We start from the raw sequence: 16,744 nt of genomic DNA, 5'->3' as shown, positions 1-16,744 counted from the left end.
GATTATTCAGTGTTTATCATAAAATAATATATATATTTTTTAAATTTCACGTACCCCCGGGGGTACGCGTACCCCAGGTTGAACACAACTGGCCTAGACCACGGCCTTGCCCAACACAAGTTATAAATTCGGGACCCCAGGATTACAAGGCCAGCGTTCTAACCGCTAGACCACTGTGGCGGTCCTTATATTTTTATCGGATGATAATTTCTGCTGTTGATACAGAGTCGTTAAATAAATTATGAACTAACCGGGATCGCCAGTGCCTTATCAGAATAGAAAACGGAATTTGACTGAATGTTGATCAGGCTTTGTTACGCTTTGAAAACTTTAATTATGCTGAGTTGCTAAACGGAAACTGAATGAAGCTAACGACACTTAATAGGTAGTTACCTTGCTGACATCTTCAGGGTCATGTTTCATATTTATTGCATGATAATGCATGAAATGCTTCATGACGACAGCATAAGCTTTTCTGCTACAGCTAATATTTATTTAAGTAATTTTACATAATGTGCAGATTGACATGGTATTTTCTTGTTGAAACATTTAATATCCAAGTAGGATTTGAGGTTCTCACGGCGTTGAGTCCGAAGATGACTGACTTCTGGGTTGTAGCGACGTGTAGTCTGACATTTCAGAGGTTCTTGCTGCCTCCATCATCAGGGCGATGATTTTTCACGCTCTTCGAAATTGATCAGAGACGAAGAACTTTGTCTGGCAGGTTCCTACTTCTTTGCGAGATCAAAAGTAACAGTCACAAAATCGCGGAACCCAGGCCATCTCAGAACTCGCAGCGTAGCAAAACTAGCTACTCCGTATTCTTGACTTTGAGCCATGGCCTTGAAGCATGCAGTTTGTTGACGCAGGAAGACCTCCTGTCTCCACTTAATACCACACTGAGTGTCTAGTTTGAGGTTCTCGTGGTCGCTTTTAGGCCTTCCGGTATTCAAGAGGTATCTCCAGTGGAAATGAGTGATGTGAACTAAAAAATTAAGACTGTATGAAGTTGGCTAGTCTTTTATGCTGTTATTAAATAGGTCCATCAAGTATGACGCACCCTCAGGTTGCGGAATATTACTCACGTCCTGGGACTTGCATTAATATTTATTTATTTAAGTTCTGAATTTGATAGATCTTATTTTACTTGTTTTGGAAAAAAGGTTTTTAAGAAGGTGAAATTGTTTCTGTACCTAAACTCCACGCCAGGAGGAGATGATGTTTTTTGTGCGGCCCACGTAATTTTTGTTTTTTTAAACTGACTGCGTAAAATTAAAAATGCTATCGCTTAAATTACGTATATAATTTTAAGTCAACAATTAATAATAATAACAAATCAACAAGTTTTTTAAAGAAAATTAATGATAACGTCAACCTGCGTGCAGTTGTAGTTAAGTTACAAGCTTTCAGAATAAATTGTCATGAACTTTTAACAAGTTCTTTGTTTTTACCGATGAGCTCTAATACGATCCATCTATTCCACAGTGACAAGAGCTTTACCTCGAACTGATACTAAATTTCCCGAATAGGTAAGTCTCAATCCGCGGCTCATCTTTGTGGTTTGTGAGACTGGTAGATTTTTGGTAATGTTAGGTCATCCTTTGTAGGATTTGAGGTTTTCACGGCGGTGAGTCTGAAGATTACTGTCTTCTGGGTTGTTGCGCCGTGTAGTCTAGTAGTGGTATACCGACGTTTCAGAGGTCCTTGCTGCCTCCATCATCAGGATGATACTTCCGAAACGTCGGTATACTTCTACCAGACTACACGTCGCTACAACCCAGAAGACAGCAATAATCTAGATGAGTGGTATTCAACCTGGAGTACGCGAAGACGTCTTAGGGGGTACGTGAAATTTAAAATATATATATATATTATTTTATGATAATCACTGAATAATCAGTAATGTAATTTATTTAATTTATTTTAGATGTAGATTATATACTATGTATAACTTGAATTATACACCAACAACCTTGGGGATACAAAGTTGAAGAGAAATTATATCTGGGGGTACGCGAATAAAAAGGGTTGAATACCACTGTTCTAGATCACTCTGTATGGTGAAAATAGATAACTGTATGTCATAAAACGTGCTTGTGGTCAATATTTGGATGTGCGTATCGATGTGAGCAACTGCACAGCTTGATGAAGAACGTCTTGCTAGTGGACATTTGAAGGGATGCGGGCGAATCGCAGCATCTGAAAAAAAAACTGATATTGGATGATTAATGAAGTGAAATCAATACAGTACTTTTATTTTCCGTCGTTACACAAGCTTATTGTTAAAATCATATAAAATTTCACATAAAATTGTTACATTTTAAAATTGACGACATGTTTCGATATACAATTCTATCATCGTCAGGTCTATCAAAATTAAAATTAAAATCTGGTGTATCTGTTGCTCTGCTTATATTGCTTATGTTTTATCCGTTTTTATTACATCTCCAGGCTTCTTTCATTTAATTTTGGAGACGCGTCTGGGTGCCTATATCTGCAAAATCAATTTTAATTTTCATATCGTGATTCTGGCTACCGACATAGGAAATGGAATAATATTACTCTAATTTTATATTATTTTAAGGAATTACTCAAATATATCGTAATACAAGCATAAGAAATACAATCACAAAATATAAAGTATTATAACATACCGGGTTGTGTGTGAGGTGCGTGTCCGTTGTTATTGAATGGCAGACAGCAACTGAGTTGTAGGTATCGTGTGTGGCTATATATATTGGGTGAAAGTTGTTTAGGGGGTTGGGTCAATGGACTGTAGAATGTTAAATATCGGATTGTTCGTGTAAATGTTGCTGTCGTTTAGTGCAAGGTTTTGTTTATGTGTTCTTTGTATATGATATTTCTCTATGGTGTCTCTATGTCGTTTGTTTTGTATTATTTTTATAATGTCCATTGTATGTTCTATTTTGTTGTATGAATGTCCTGTGTTTAATATATGCTTTGCATATGCTGAATGGTCTTTATTATGTTTTATTGCTGTAATATGCTCTTTATATCTTTGATTAAAGGTGCGTCCAGTTTGGCCTATATAGGTTAACGGGCAATCATTGCATTTTAACCTATATATGCCTGGTTTTTCGTATTGATTTGTTGTGTCTATTTGTGGTTTTTGTTTCAAGATGTTTTTTATAGTGTTTTTTGTTCTAAATGCTATTTTTATGTTATTTGTTTTAAATGTTTTTGTTATATATTTGGTTTCTTTTCCTATATATGTGAATGTGGCCCATTTGTTTTGTTTATTTTCGTTTCCGTCTTCATTTATGTTGTTTATATTGTTTATTTTATTTTTGGGTTTTAATTCATAATTAAAACCCAAAAATAAAATAAACAATATAAACAACATATTTTTGGGTTTTAATTCATAATTAAAACCCAAAAATAAAATAAACAATATAAACAACATAAATGAAGACGGAAACGAAAATAAACAAAACAAATGGGCCACATTCACATATATAGGAAAAGAAACCAAATATATAACAAAAACATTTAAAACAAATAACATAAAAATAGCATTTAGAACAAAAAACACTATAAAAAACATCTTGAAACAAAAACCACAAATAGACACAACAAATCAATACGAAAAACCAGGCATATATAGGTTAAAATGCAATGATTGCCCGTTAACCTATATAGGCCAAACTGGACGCACCTTTAATCAAAGATATAAAGAGCATATTACAGCAATAAAACATAATAAAGACCATTCAGCATATGCAAAGCATATATTAAACACAGGACATTCATACAACAAAATAGAACATACAATGGACATTATAAAAATAATACAAAACAAACGACATAGAGACACCATAGAGAAATATCATATACAAAGAACACATAAACAAAACCTTGCACTAAACGACAGCAACATTTACACGAACAATCCGATATTTAACATTCTACAGTCCATTGACCCAACCCCCTAAACAACTTTCACCCAATATATATAGCCACACACGATACCTACAACTCAGTTGCTGTCTGCCATTCAATAACAACGGACACGCACCTCACACACAACCCGGTATGTTATAATACTTTATATTTTGTGATTGTATTTCTTATGCTTGTATTACGATATATTTGAGTAATTCCTTAAAATAATATAAAATTAGAGTAATATTATTCCATTTCCTATGTCGGTAGCCAGAATCACGATATGAAAATTAAAATTGATTTTGCAGATATAGGCACCCAGACGCGTCTCCAAAATTAAATGAAAGAAGCCTGGAGATGTAATAAAAACGGATAAAACATAAGCAATATAAGCAGAGCAACAGATACACCAGATTTTAATTTTAATTTTGATAGACCTGACGATGATAGAATTGTATATCGAAACATGTCGTCAATTTTAAAATGTAACAATTTTATGTGAAATTTTATATGATTTTAACAATAAGCTTGTGTAACGACGGAAAATAAAAGTACTGTATTGAGGAACACAAGCATGATGCAATTAAGATATAAGAAGTGAAATCAGTGTCAAACATCTCACTAATTACTGATTTTGTTAAAGGAAATTTCTGTGGTTTGTGTCAACGTGTTTGCGGTCATAAGTTCGTGACACTTTTAATGCATTTCCACGAAGTTTAAATAAACGTCCCTGTGCGGCCCGCGAGTCGATAAGAAATGGTAAATATACCCTCAGGCATCGTAAGGTTGAGAACCTCTTACATAATTTAAAGTGCGGTTGCTGAACTGCATATGAAACAAAGGCACACGCATAGCAACTAGTTACCACGTCAGAGATAAGCCAAATCCAGTTACCTTCTTAAAAACTCTCAGTTCATGCAATTTATGATGGTCCTGTTGTGTTTAAGTGTCTTGGTGTGATGCCATTTAAACCCTTTGAAACAGTACCTCATTCAAATAATTCAGTTCGTACCACCAAGAATACACAACACTTCACCATTGAAACGATAATCTGGCCGATGTTGTTTAAGGAAGTGACTCATGTGGTTTTACTGCTTCGGTGTCTAATTTGAGTCGCTGTGGTTTTCGGTGGTTTCTTTATGATCAGAACCTAAACCGAAACCTAGTAGTAAAGGAACATACATCAAGGACCCTTGTCGTTTTGCTGTGAAAAAGACGATCCGACTCGTGTTGTTTTACCAGGAAACACTGCAGATAAGGCTACCCGCTCACACGCAGTAAAGGCTTTGGGCCGATGTGATTCGTGTGGTTGTTGCTACTGTAGCGATAGCTAAATTCTCTTTAAAAGTGGACTCTTGTGGTTTTAAGACGGCCGATTCAAATTTTTTCTGACATCATTTTCCGTATTTATCTTGGCATTTTTATTGAACCGTCTTGCGCGTTCTGAATTTACCACATATTTTTACAGTAATCTATGATGACTTACTTTGTTATTCTTTGCAGTTTAATGATGGATAAATCTACACGTTTTATCTTAAGGTAGCCAATTATTCCGCACTTGGCATTTCCTGCTTTTCTTGTGTACTCTCCAGTCTATTGGCAACTGCTGAAAATGTCTGTGGCTAATCCAAGGTCTGGAAAAGGTTGACATTACAATACTCATTGTTCGTGGACTTCACTACTTACTCGTTGTGATTTTATTTCTTATCCTGCTGTATTTAATTGTGGACAATCGTATTATTCTGTCCTTAAAACCTGTGTAGTCATGGTGACTGTTCACCAAACGGCATTATCATCGCATCATATATGTTGTCCTGTTGTGATCTCCCACCCCGAAAGTGCTAATATCTGTTAAGAAATGTTTTATGTCATGTCTGATTAATTATGGGCCGGAATTGCCCAGGGCGCTAGTTCTTGAAAATAGAATGTTTTCACTTCTAGGATATTAACAAGTGTTTCAGATGAAGAGGTTCCGTTCTGTGGAACGAAACGTGAGCGTGGTAGTGAATGGCGAACTGTGAAATAGCATGTGCTAAAGGCTGCGATAGACTCTGCAGGTTATCTCGAGAGTCTTCGTGTGATTTCGTTTTCTGGATAATCTCAAGCGAGAAAATAATTAAGAAAAACCTTGTATGATTTGAGGTTTTCACAGAGGTCAGTCTGAAGATTTCTGTCTTCTGGGTTGTTGCGCTGTGTAGTCTGGTAGATGTTTACCAACGTTTCAGAGGTCATACTGCCTCCGTCATCAGGGCGATTCTTAGTATGAAGATTTCTGTCTTCTGGGTTGTTGCGCTGTGTAGTCTGGTAGATGTTAACCAACGTTTTAGAGGTCATACTGCCTCCGTCATCAGGGCGATTCTTAATATGAAGATTTCTGTCTTCTGGGTTGTTGCGCTGTGTAGTCTGGTCGATGTTAACCAACGTTTCAGAGGTCATACTGCCTCCGTCATCAGGGCGATTCTTAATATGAAGATTTCTGTCTTCTGGGTTGTTGCGCTGTGTAGTCTGGTAGATGTTTACCAACGTTTCAGAGGTCATACTGCCGCCGTCATCAGGGCTATGAAAGACAGAAACCTTCAAGAAAAACCTTCCTTAAATGATAATAAACTCACAGAAAATACATTTGCAAATACCTTTTACACAGGATTGTCTCTTTTATTATGTTGTGCCAAGTAAGATATTACTTTGCGTAAAATAAGACGTGTCAGAGTAATTATGATTGTTGAATTTCGGTGAATTAGGAAGGATACGATCATGACCTACACTCGATATTATCCCAGCATTTGTATGGAGCGACTGTGAAAAGCATTTAGTCGATTAAGCAGTTTTTATATAGGAGGTGTAGCCACTACACCTCGGTGTTAACTGATAAATTAAGGATGAACCTGGTGTACAAATATTCCTGATAGAAGTTCATTAACACCCATATATCTGTGTTCAAAATCCCGGAATTTTTAAAATAAGTTCTTGCCACACAGAATAATCAGTCATAAGAACCCGTAGCGGTTAAATTGTTTGGGTGCCAGTTTATATTAACGCAGGTAGTTAAGACATAAAAATTGGGTTTTCATATTTATCTTTAGATGTTTAGTTTATATGGATCTTGATAAATAACGTTTGTAGCGTTTGCTTAGAGCCAGTCGTGGACATAAGATCTTGGTTTTCCGTGTATCTAATGCACTTTCTGTACACCCAATGTCTTTGGCCCTTTATTGTTGTTATAACGATAATAAAGCAGCTAGTACGTCGTCTATTTGCTAAAATATAATTTATTATCATATGCATTAATTTTCCTACTGTTTTGTGTAACTGAGCATTATAGTCTCCATGCGAAGGTTAATTGAACTAGATCATACGCACTTTGTGACTTACATAATTGAAGGATTTTTAATCAAGGTTTGTTTGGTTTAAAGAAGTAATTCATCTGGAAGAAATAAGACACTTGTTGGCTTACGACATGTCTGTGAATAATGCAGTCGATTGGAGTACCGATATGAGAAAGGCACATGAAAACTGGGTTTAACTGGTACAGGACAAGGATCACTGATTGTGAGTGAGTGATGACCAGGCCTCACATTCATCTGGGAAGTGTCCCGTCTTGTTTACTTTTAAGGACTCGCACTAACTAATCTTAAAATCGCAACTCAGAAGTTGTGCAATCCTGAAGTATTCGATTTGTCGAATTTGAGGAGCACGTGCCTATAGTACCGTAGTAGGCCACTTGTGACCAGTTTTATTATGATGAATTCACAAAGAATTACCCATCGTTATGAAAACATGAACAGTGGCTTGCAGTTGAGTTATGGTTTTATATCATTTAAATTTATACTTGTAATGATACAAACATGCGAACTATGATTTTGGAGCGAAGCAACACATCCATTTCGCAAAATGTGTAAAATGTCCATGATCAGGTTTTAAAATATGCACCTTTAGTTGAGACTATTTATACAAAATGTAAGCTAACGAAAGTTTGACAGAACAGGGCTGGCTTATGGGTCGTAGTGCCGTGTTGTCTGGTAAAAGTTTATCAGGATTTTAGGGCGATTCGTCCTGATGATGGAGGCAGTAAGGACCTCTGAGACTGCGGTAAACTTCTACCAGACTACACGGTGTTATAACCCAGGAGACAGCCATTTTCGGGCTCATACTAAAAATTTTGATAGCTCAGAATCTATATATTCAGTTTGATTTTACAATTAAATAGCTGATTAATGATATGAATGGTATGAACGAATGGTTAAATGGGGTGGGCGAACAAGTAATCCTAGCACGGCGACCACCCACTGTCCATCCCTTCCTGTGTTCAGCCTTCTAGCAGTCTTGTGCCTCCGTTGTGGTGCCTCATGACAGCCACGGCTTCATCATATACGATGATGATCCCAGGATGGACCGATGTAACTGGGCAGTCAGGTTGTTATATTTGTAGCGACTACACAGTCGTGATCTTCAGTTTGCTCGAAGGAAGTCTTAAAACTCATGAATATTGTCTTACTTATTCACGAAAAGAAGGGAAGTTTGTTAAATGTAATACATCACTTTGGGATTTTTCTTTGCTGTTATTTACACTATTTCCTTGCGTTGAGTTGTTTATACAAGCAGAAGAATGTGCTTGTGCGTACATTTGACGTAACTCTTAAATTTAGAGACAGTTACGTTTCTCTAACACACAACCTTTTTACCTTGTGTAAAAAGTTTGAATTTCAAGTGACTTGAATATTTTCCGTTTAATATTGGATTCTATTGAACATAAGGTAGATTATGTGCTGTAGCCTCCGTGTAGGCTTACTTTTATTTACTTTTTAAATACCACGTCATTTGCCTTACTTAATTATTTGTCATTATTTCTGATAGTATGTTGTCTGGGATCAGACGTATTTTCCGGCAAAGGCAAATTTTGGTTTATCCCAAGTTCCGTCATAGACACGTTTTGTGCCTAAGAAACAATGCAAATTCTCTATCTGATATCTTGATGAGAATACCTAGGAGTAGGTGATTGGATGATATTAAAGTGGATCTCAGGGAAATGTGGTTGGATTGTGTAGATTGGATTTATTTGGCTCAGGATAGGGATCGCTTGAAGGCTCTTATGAACGCGGTAATGAACCTTAGTATTAAGATGACTGTCTTCTGGGTTGTTGTTCCCAGAACACAGCCATCTTCAGACTCACCGCCGTGAAAACCTCAAATCCTATAAACCTTGCATATTCCATAAAAGCGAGAAGTGTCTTTACTAGCTGAGCGCTCTGTTAGCTTCTCAAGGTGACCTCTGTTCCGTGGAATTAATTTCTCGTGTTACACGATGATACTTTTTTATATTTATATATATGCATTTTTGTAATATGTAGATTGTGATGTTGCGAAGAAAGTAAAAAAAGTGCTTCAGTTAACAAAACTTTTACCAATTCAGGACCGGTTTTACATTCATCCTTTGTTTATAAACATAGATTGTAGACAAACTGATACGATCTCATTTGTATCCACTGTAAACACATGTTTTTATACCTTTACGTATTACTTATTTAGGAGTGCATTTAATTAGCGATGTTGTCATATGTACGCTGCACTGTTTGGAACGTAGAATTGTATCCATTTGCTTGTGGTGAGGTTTCGTTTTGTTGTTTCTGCTTTCACATGTAGCACAATAACAATTTCTGGTCAGTTGTTGTTACGTTTTTTTGGTATAATATTCGCTATTTTTCTAAATAGCTTACTAAGTCTGTAGCACGCTACTTGAAACATTATTATTATTATTATTATTATTATTATTGAATTACGTAAATCAGATACAGTAGTAATTGTCTTAACCCTTTGTAGCACGAAGTTCATCTAAATAATATCTGAAAATTCAGTTCCTATCTCAAATGAAACAGAAATACGTCTTCCCACACCAGCTAAAATTAATTTAAATTAAATTTATGCATAACGCTTAGAAGCGCACTATGAATTCAATCCTCAGGTCAACCAGAAATCGCTGTCTGATATGGATTAAATTTAACAAGACAAGTAATTACAATAAAACTATAAAAATAATAGCACCTTATATGCATGTTAATGCCTATATTTTATCTCCCCCCCGGTCTTGGTACCTTATTAATTCAAACCCTGAAATGAGGGACGATCATACAACTTTCCAAGTTTTGTGTCTAACAGTTTTGAACCTACACACGGTTTACATTTTATGAGCATAGAAATTTGTTTATGTGTAATTATAAAATCCTTCTCGAAGGTATCACCACCTTGTCGAAGGCAATCTGCCGGGTGAGGAGGCTTGCGTGCTCAAATGACCCTTAGGGCTATGCCGGCCTGAGCTTCGGCTCATGGTAGGGTCACCCAAGCCGGACAGGTCTAAGGAGATGCGCTAGACTAAGAGTGATACCCTGGTCCTCCAGGTTGGGGGTTGGGTGTAGGGCTAACAACCTTTCACCTTTAAAAAAAAATATGTGTTACGAAAAAATCAACCAAGCCTCGGATCAGGACGGACTCTTTGGCACGACCACGGCAATTGAAAAAGGACATGAGATTTGGTACCTGGAACATTAGGAGCCTCTATAGGGCTGGGGCACTGAAATCAGTGTGTAGGGAATTAGGGAATTATAAGTTAGACTTAGTGGCAGTGCAGGAAGTGCGATGGGAGGGGGAGGGCACGATCCCAGTGGACAATTTTACATTTTTCTATGGAAAGGGGAATGACAATCATCAGCTAGGGACGGGTTTTTTTGTTCATAGCAGAATTAGGGCAGCAGTTAAGAGAGTAGAATTTGTTAGTGACAGGTTGTCTTACGTAATTTTGGAAGGACGTTGGTGCGACATCATTGTCCTTAATGTTCATGCCCCAACTGAAGACAAAAGCGATGATATCAAGGATAGCTTTTATGAAGAATTGGAATCAGTATTTGATACATTTGGCAAGTATCACATGAAAATTCTGCTAGGAGATTTCAATGCAAAAATTGGGAGGGAGGATGTCTTCAAACCCACAATAGGCAGCGAGAGTCTCCATGCACTTAGTAATGATAATGGCGTCAGAGCAGTGACCTTCGCTACGTCAAAAGATTTAATTGTAAAAAGTACAAAATTTCCACACCGTGATGTTCATAAATACACTTGGACTTCCCCAGATGGCAGAACACACAATCAAATAGATCATGTTTTAGTAGATAAGAGAAGGCAGACAAATGTAATTGATGTGAGATCATTCAGAGGAGCAGATTGCGACACTGATCATTATCTGGTGGTAGCAAAAGTGAGGGAGCGGCTTTCAGTAAGTAGACGAACTAAACAAAATTTTGACACAGAAAGATTTGATTTGAAAAAATTAAGTGAGGGAGAGGCAAAGGAACAATATCAAGTTGAAATTTCGAATAGGTTTCAAATTTTAGAGACAAATGAGGATAATGAAAGTGTGGACATCAACAGGGAGTGGGAAAATGTCAGAAACTGCATCAAAATTTCAGCAAAAGAGAAACTAGGATACTACAGGAGAAAGCAAAATAAACCGTGGTTTGATGAAGAATGTTCAAAATTAATAGATCGAAGGAAGCAAACAAAATTTCAATGGTTGCAGAACCCAAACAAAACAAATGCGGATAATCTATGTAACGTGAGACGTGAGGCTAGTAGAACCTTTAGGACTAAGAAAAGGGAATACCTGAAGGGCAAAATTGCTGAACTTGAGACAAATAATAAGGAAAAAAACATCAGAGACCTGTACAGAGGCATTAATAACTTTAAGAAAGGATATCAACCCCAGACTAATTTGGTAAAGGATGATAGTGGCAATTTGCTTGCAGATCCAATAAAAATTGTGAATAGGTGGAAAAATTTCTTTAGCGAGCTCTTAAATGTTCATAATACTGGTGATATTAGACAGATTAAAATGCATACAGCTGAACTGTTGGTGCCAGAACCTAGCTTAGATGAAGTGGAACTAGCCATTGGGAAGTTGAAAAGTTATAAATCTCCAGGAATTGATCAGATTCCGGCCGAATTAATTAAAGCAGGTGGCAAAGGGTTGCATATGAGGATCCATAAGCTTATTCAGTTAATTTGGGATAAGGAAGAGATGCCACATCAATGGAAGGAATCCATAATTATTCCTATTTATAAGAAGGGGGACAAGACTGAGTGTGGTAATTACCGAGGAATATCGCTGCTATCAACCTCATACAAAATTCTATCCAACATTCTTTTGGCAAGATTAACCCCATATGCGAATGAAACTATTGGGGATCATCAGTGTGGGTTCAGACGAAACAGATCAACGATTGATCAGATCTTTTGCATTCGTCAGATACTAGAGAAAAAATGGGAGTTCGGTGGGACTGTACATCAGTTATTTATAGATTTCAAAAAAGCCTATGACTCTGTGAAGAGAGAAGTGCTATATAATATTCTTATTGAATTTGGTATACCAAAGAAGCTAGTGGGTCTAATAAAAATGTGCTTAAATGAAACCTGCAGCAAAATTCGAGTAGGTAAATATGTATCTGAGACATTCCTCATCAAGAACGGTCTAAAACAAGGAGATGCTTTGTCTCCCTTGCTCTTTAACTTTGCGCTAGAATACGCCATCAGGAAGGTCCAAGGTAGGCAGGAGGGTTTGCAATTGAACGGGACACATCAGCTATTGGCATATGCTGATGATGTTAATTTATTGGGGGACGATATAAATACAATAAAGAGGAACGCAGAAGTTTTACTAGAGGCTGGTAGACAAGTGGGGCTGGAAGTAAATTCAGAAAAAACTAAGTACATGTTAGTATCTCGTCATCAGAAGACAGGCGGGCAAAATTATCTTAGGGTAGCTAATAAATCCTTTGAAAGGGTTACAAAGTTCAAATATTTGGGAACAACAATAACAAATCAAAATGATACTTGTGAGGAAGTTAGGAGGAGACTAAATTCCGGAAATGCTTGCTACTTCTCAGTCCAAAATATTTTGTCTTCCCGTCTGATTTCTAAGAACCTGAAAATTAAAGTATACAAAACAATAATCTTGCCTGTTGTTTTGTATGGGTGCGAAACATGGTCTCTCACTCAGAGGGAGGAACACAGATTGCAGGTGTTTGAGAATCGGGTGTTGAGGAGGATATTTGGGCCTAAGAGGGAAGACGATGGGGCGTGGAGAAAACTGCACAATGACGAGCTTAAAAATCTGTACTGCTCCCCCAGTATTGTGAGGGTGATTAAGTCGAGAAGAGTGAGATGGGCGGGACATGTAGCGCGCATGGATGGGACAAGAGGTGTGCACCGGGTACTGGTTGGGAAACCTGAAGGGAAGAGACCGCTGGGGAGACCTAGACGTAGATGGGAGGATAATCTCAGGCGGGATCTATCCGAGATAGGAGTTGAAGGAAACTGGATTTTGTTGGCCCAGGACAGGGTCCGGTGGAGGGCTTTGGTTAATTCGGTGATGAACCTTCGGGTTCGGTAAGCCATCTAGTTAGTTAGTTAGTAATTATAAAACAGTAGTCAATTTATATTCGTTTCCAATAATTTTAAGTAAATACAGAATACACTGTTTCAAAAAATATAAAATAACAGTTTCTGTACGTGTTGGACGCTCATTTGTCATGGAAATGTCACAATTGTAAAATTTACAGCCTTTCATGTTATCATTAAACAACGCGTGGAACAATAACAATAAAATAAATAATCCACCGGCTTCACTTTACAGCACTTACTAGGTCAATAGTTTTTCCTATTATAAGCGGACACACAATAGCAAGACAATAGAACACTTTCTAAAATTAATTTTATTACCTGAAAATGGCACAACAGTCGAAACCGACACAGTAAATATTTCCAGACAAATACAGTGAATCAAAACTATTATATTATTTGCTTTCTCTATTGTTAAGTCATTAACTTTATTTGCTCCAATGTCAACGTGTTTATTTGGTGATGGGAGTGGACCGAAATTTTCTGATCATGTGAAAGAGTTAATGTTACTCAACATGGGGTTTAATGGCAGCGAACTTTGCCTTGATACGTAATCATCGAACAGTTATATAATGTTTCAGGAGAGGCTTTATGCTACGAATTAACGTAGCATAAGTAACATCTGCTGTGTTTTCTTCAGCCTTTCCAGCCAAATTTCGGAGTACCTCAAGAGGCCACGACCGATTAATCAGGGCACTTCTTTTTTGAAGGCAGAGTCATTTCTCCGCTCAGACGTACTCTAATTTTTCCTGTTTGTAGGTGCCGATAATTGTGATACGTTTAGAAAATTGTATTTAAATTCTGTTAAGCGTTGATTACATAAACAGCAATTCGTAGGAATTTCACCAAGTGGAAAATGTTGATAATTATTCATAAATGAAATGATGATACATAACTTGAATGTCTGCCGTTGTGAACAAGTCAGAATTAATATAACAAATAATACACTGTGTTACATACGTCTGTTATGTAGGAGCGTGTCTGAGCTCAAACCAATGTGCAATATCAATACCATGAAAAGTTTGTTTTAGTGAAGAAAGTTTGTTTCACTCGTGTTATCAAACACTAAATATGCCATACCAGAGGGGCTGATGAGGATTTATGTCGAAATGTCGTAACTCGGAAAGTGAGTAAGCAGATTTGCGTTATTAACATATATTCGACCTCTCGACATTTCTGCACAACTGTTTTGTCACCCCGTATAAAGCCTTGTAAAATATGTTGTTGTCGGCTTCTTGCCATTATTTTCGAGAGCGAATAAAGTTAACATACCAAAAACTTGAGACATTTATATAATACCGGCCACTTGCTACAAGTCTAAGGGCGTGGCAGAATTGCATGATGCATTTTTGTGTATTCCTTGCCAGCGTATCCTTGACTGAGTTGAGTAAATGTTCAAAAGTTAACTCATCCGTTCGCAAGTAGTTCTTCATTCAGTTCGATTTCTTACTGAAGGCTATTTATGTTTTTATTGACAACTATTAACGCTTCCGTATTCATTATTTTATGAAACAAGTAAAAACGCACATTCAAAGGTCGTGTCAGTGAAGGATTTTAACAATTGAAATCGCATGATCCTTTTAACTAAATAAGATGTAGGAAGTAAGAAGCAATTCAGTATAGTTTTCGTAGCTCCACTGTTTTATTTGCAGTTGCTACGTGAAACGACAAATCTAATGAGTAATCATATCTTTATTCCTGCATAAAACTGCTCATATACGATATTTATATTATTCATAACTTAAAAATAAAAGGTTTCAATAATGCGTCTTCTTGGTTTATTAAACAGACGCTTAGGGCCGTTTCACACTGAACGACCAAAACCATCAACGACCAAACAAGGAGACCAGCAGGGCGACCAGCGCAGACAGAGGCCTCAGCCTCAGTAAAAAAAATACTTTAGAAGCAGTCAAGCAGTATGGACGTCGAGGAGATCACTATAATGTCAAACAATTCCACAACCTCTTCCCACTGACTTTTTTTCAACTCCCTTTTTGCATAATCGTGACTCTACAGCCGAAATAATTCTTTCAGTATCAAAACGCATGATATACTGATCACTTGAGTGACATGAACAAGACGGGAGAAAACAAGAAACAATGGATATGTCACCTCTCTGAGCTCTGGTCGCTGACTGAGTCGCCCGCAATGTGAACACGTGATTGCCATCTATGTATCTCGTGGCCGTTGGTCTCCTGTGCGTCGCTCACTTCTTGTTGGTCGCGGTCGCCCACGTGTGTAAGCTCGTACTTAGCTTTTCTACCTGGTGGTCGTTCAGCGACTGGTCGCCGGTGACCGGTCGACAGTGTGAAACGGGCCTTAGGTTATACGGCACATGTTTGTAATGCGGGAACAATTTTTGTGCATTTCCTAAATCACTTGTCAGTCTATGGCCGTACCCAAAATGCTTTTAAGTGGTTACCACAGCGTAGACATGTTTGTGTTCGACATACAGACCTATCGGGTTTGAATATTTCCGGGCACAAAGGTTTATTGCATGTTTCCCGAGGTCTTTCAAGCGAATGCAGCGTTATTGCTTTTAAATAGGCTACGATCGCTTCCTTTCGCATCCTTAAATGTTTTCTATAATTCTTTGCGACGTTAATTAATTTCAGCAAGTGATAACAACGGTATGGAATTATGAGCATTGTCCTGTAGAGATTTGTCGCCGTGAAAACCTCAAATCTCTCATGAAATTAGAGTAGGCTATTCCTTACGTGAGTTTTTATTACAAACCAGTGTTGAACTTGTGAGGTGGGAGGTGAGGAGGTGACATCAGTCGTGAAATAGGCGTAATAGCTACTGTGTACCCACAAACCCACAATCTTCTCTGCATCAGATTTTAAAGACTCGATTTCTGAACGTGGTACAGTACAACCCCGCTATAACGCGGGTCGCGGGGGACAGGGGTAAACCCGCGTTATTACGAGAGTGCATCGGGAAAATCGGTACAAGTACGGTACGTACAGTATTGATAGATTATCGCCATTTAAGAGTATAAATACTTATTTGACTATGTTACGATTGGTTTTTACGGAAAAAGTAATAAATAATTAATTTGGTTTGAATTTTAATATACCGTACTAAAATATATTATACTACTGTACTGTATTTTTTATTTACAAACAAACACTATGTACACGCTATTTTTCTCAGGTCACTTGCTTTACACTGCACTCTTATACAATACAATAATACATATTTTGTATGATAATTATACACTTTGAATACTTTTTACGCTACTAAAATTATACACTAACACTAAAAGAAAATACTAAAAACGTTTTGAACAAATCTTACACATTTTGTTTCTTAAAATAGTCTGATATCGTTTTCTGTTTAAAATTTTGAGATTTTTTATTGCATAAGTTTTGATACTTTGCAATTGCAATAAATT

At 37.2% G+C, this 16,744-nt stretch overlaps 1 protein-coding gene and 1 long non-coding RNA gene across 6 annotated transcripts in view; one reads left to right on the top strand and one right to left on the bottom strand.

The window, feature by feature from the left end:
• The window catches only part of LOC110830234 (prestin), a 49,036-nt gene that overhangs the window by 6,399 nt on the left and 25,893 nt on the right, over window positions 1–16,744 (top strand). The window contains exon 1 of one of the 5 annotated variants that reach the window (XM_087355976.1): window positions 3,391–4,051. The exons of the other annotated variants lie outside the window; for them this stretch is intronic. The gene's annotated coding sequence lies outside the window, so the exon portion shown is untranslated. Of the gene's footprint in view, window positions 1–3,390; window positions 4,052–16,744 lie in introns of those variants that run through there. 5 annotated transcript variants of the gene reach the window in all.
• LOC147872624 (uncharacterized) lies at window positions 742–3,323 on the bottom strand. The gene is made up of 3 exons (XR_015537068.1): window positions 2,655–3,323; window positions 2,095–2,199; window positions 742–985 (listed from the first exon to the last, which is right to left on the bottom strand). It is a non-coding gene; the product is annotated as an uncharacterized LOC147872624 (long non-coding RNA).

Source organism: Zootermopsis nevadensis, unplaced genomic scaffold, assembly GCF_977971745.1.
Source record: "Zootermopsis nevadensis isolate Lab colony 2312 unplaced genomic scaffold, Znev_1.0 Znev_ptg000025l, whole genome shotgun sequence".
Taxonomy (NCBI): Eukaryota; Metazoa; Arthropoda; class Insecta; order Blattodea; family Termopsidae; genus Zootermopsis; species Zootermopsis nevadensis.
Note: the sequence above shows the minus strand (reverse complement) of the source record. Positions and strands in the feature narration are given on the sequence as shown.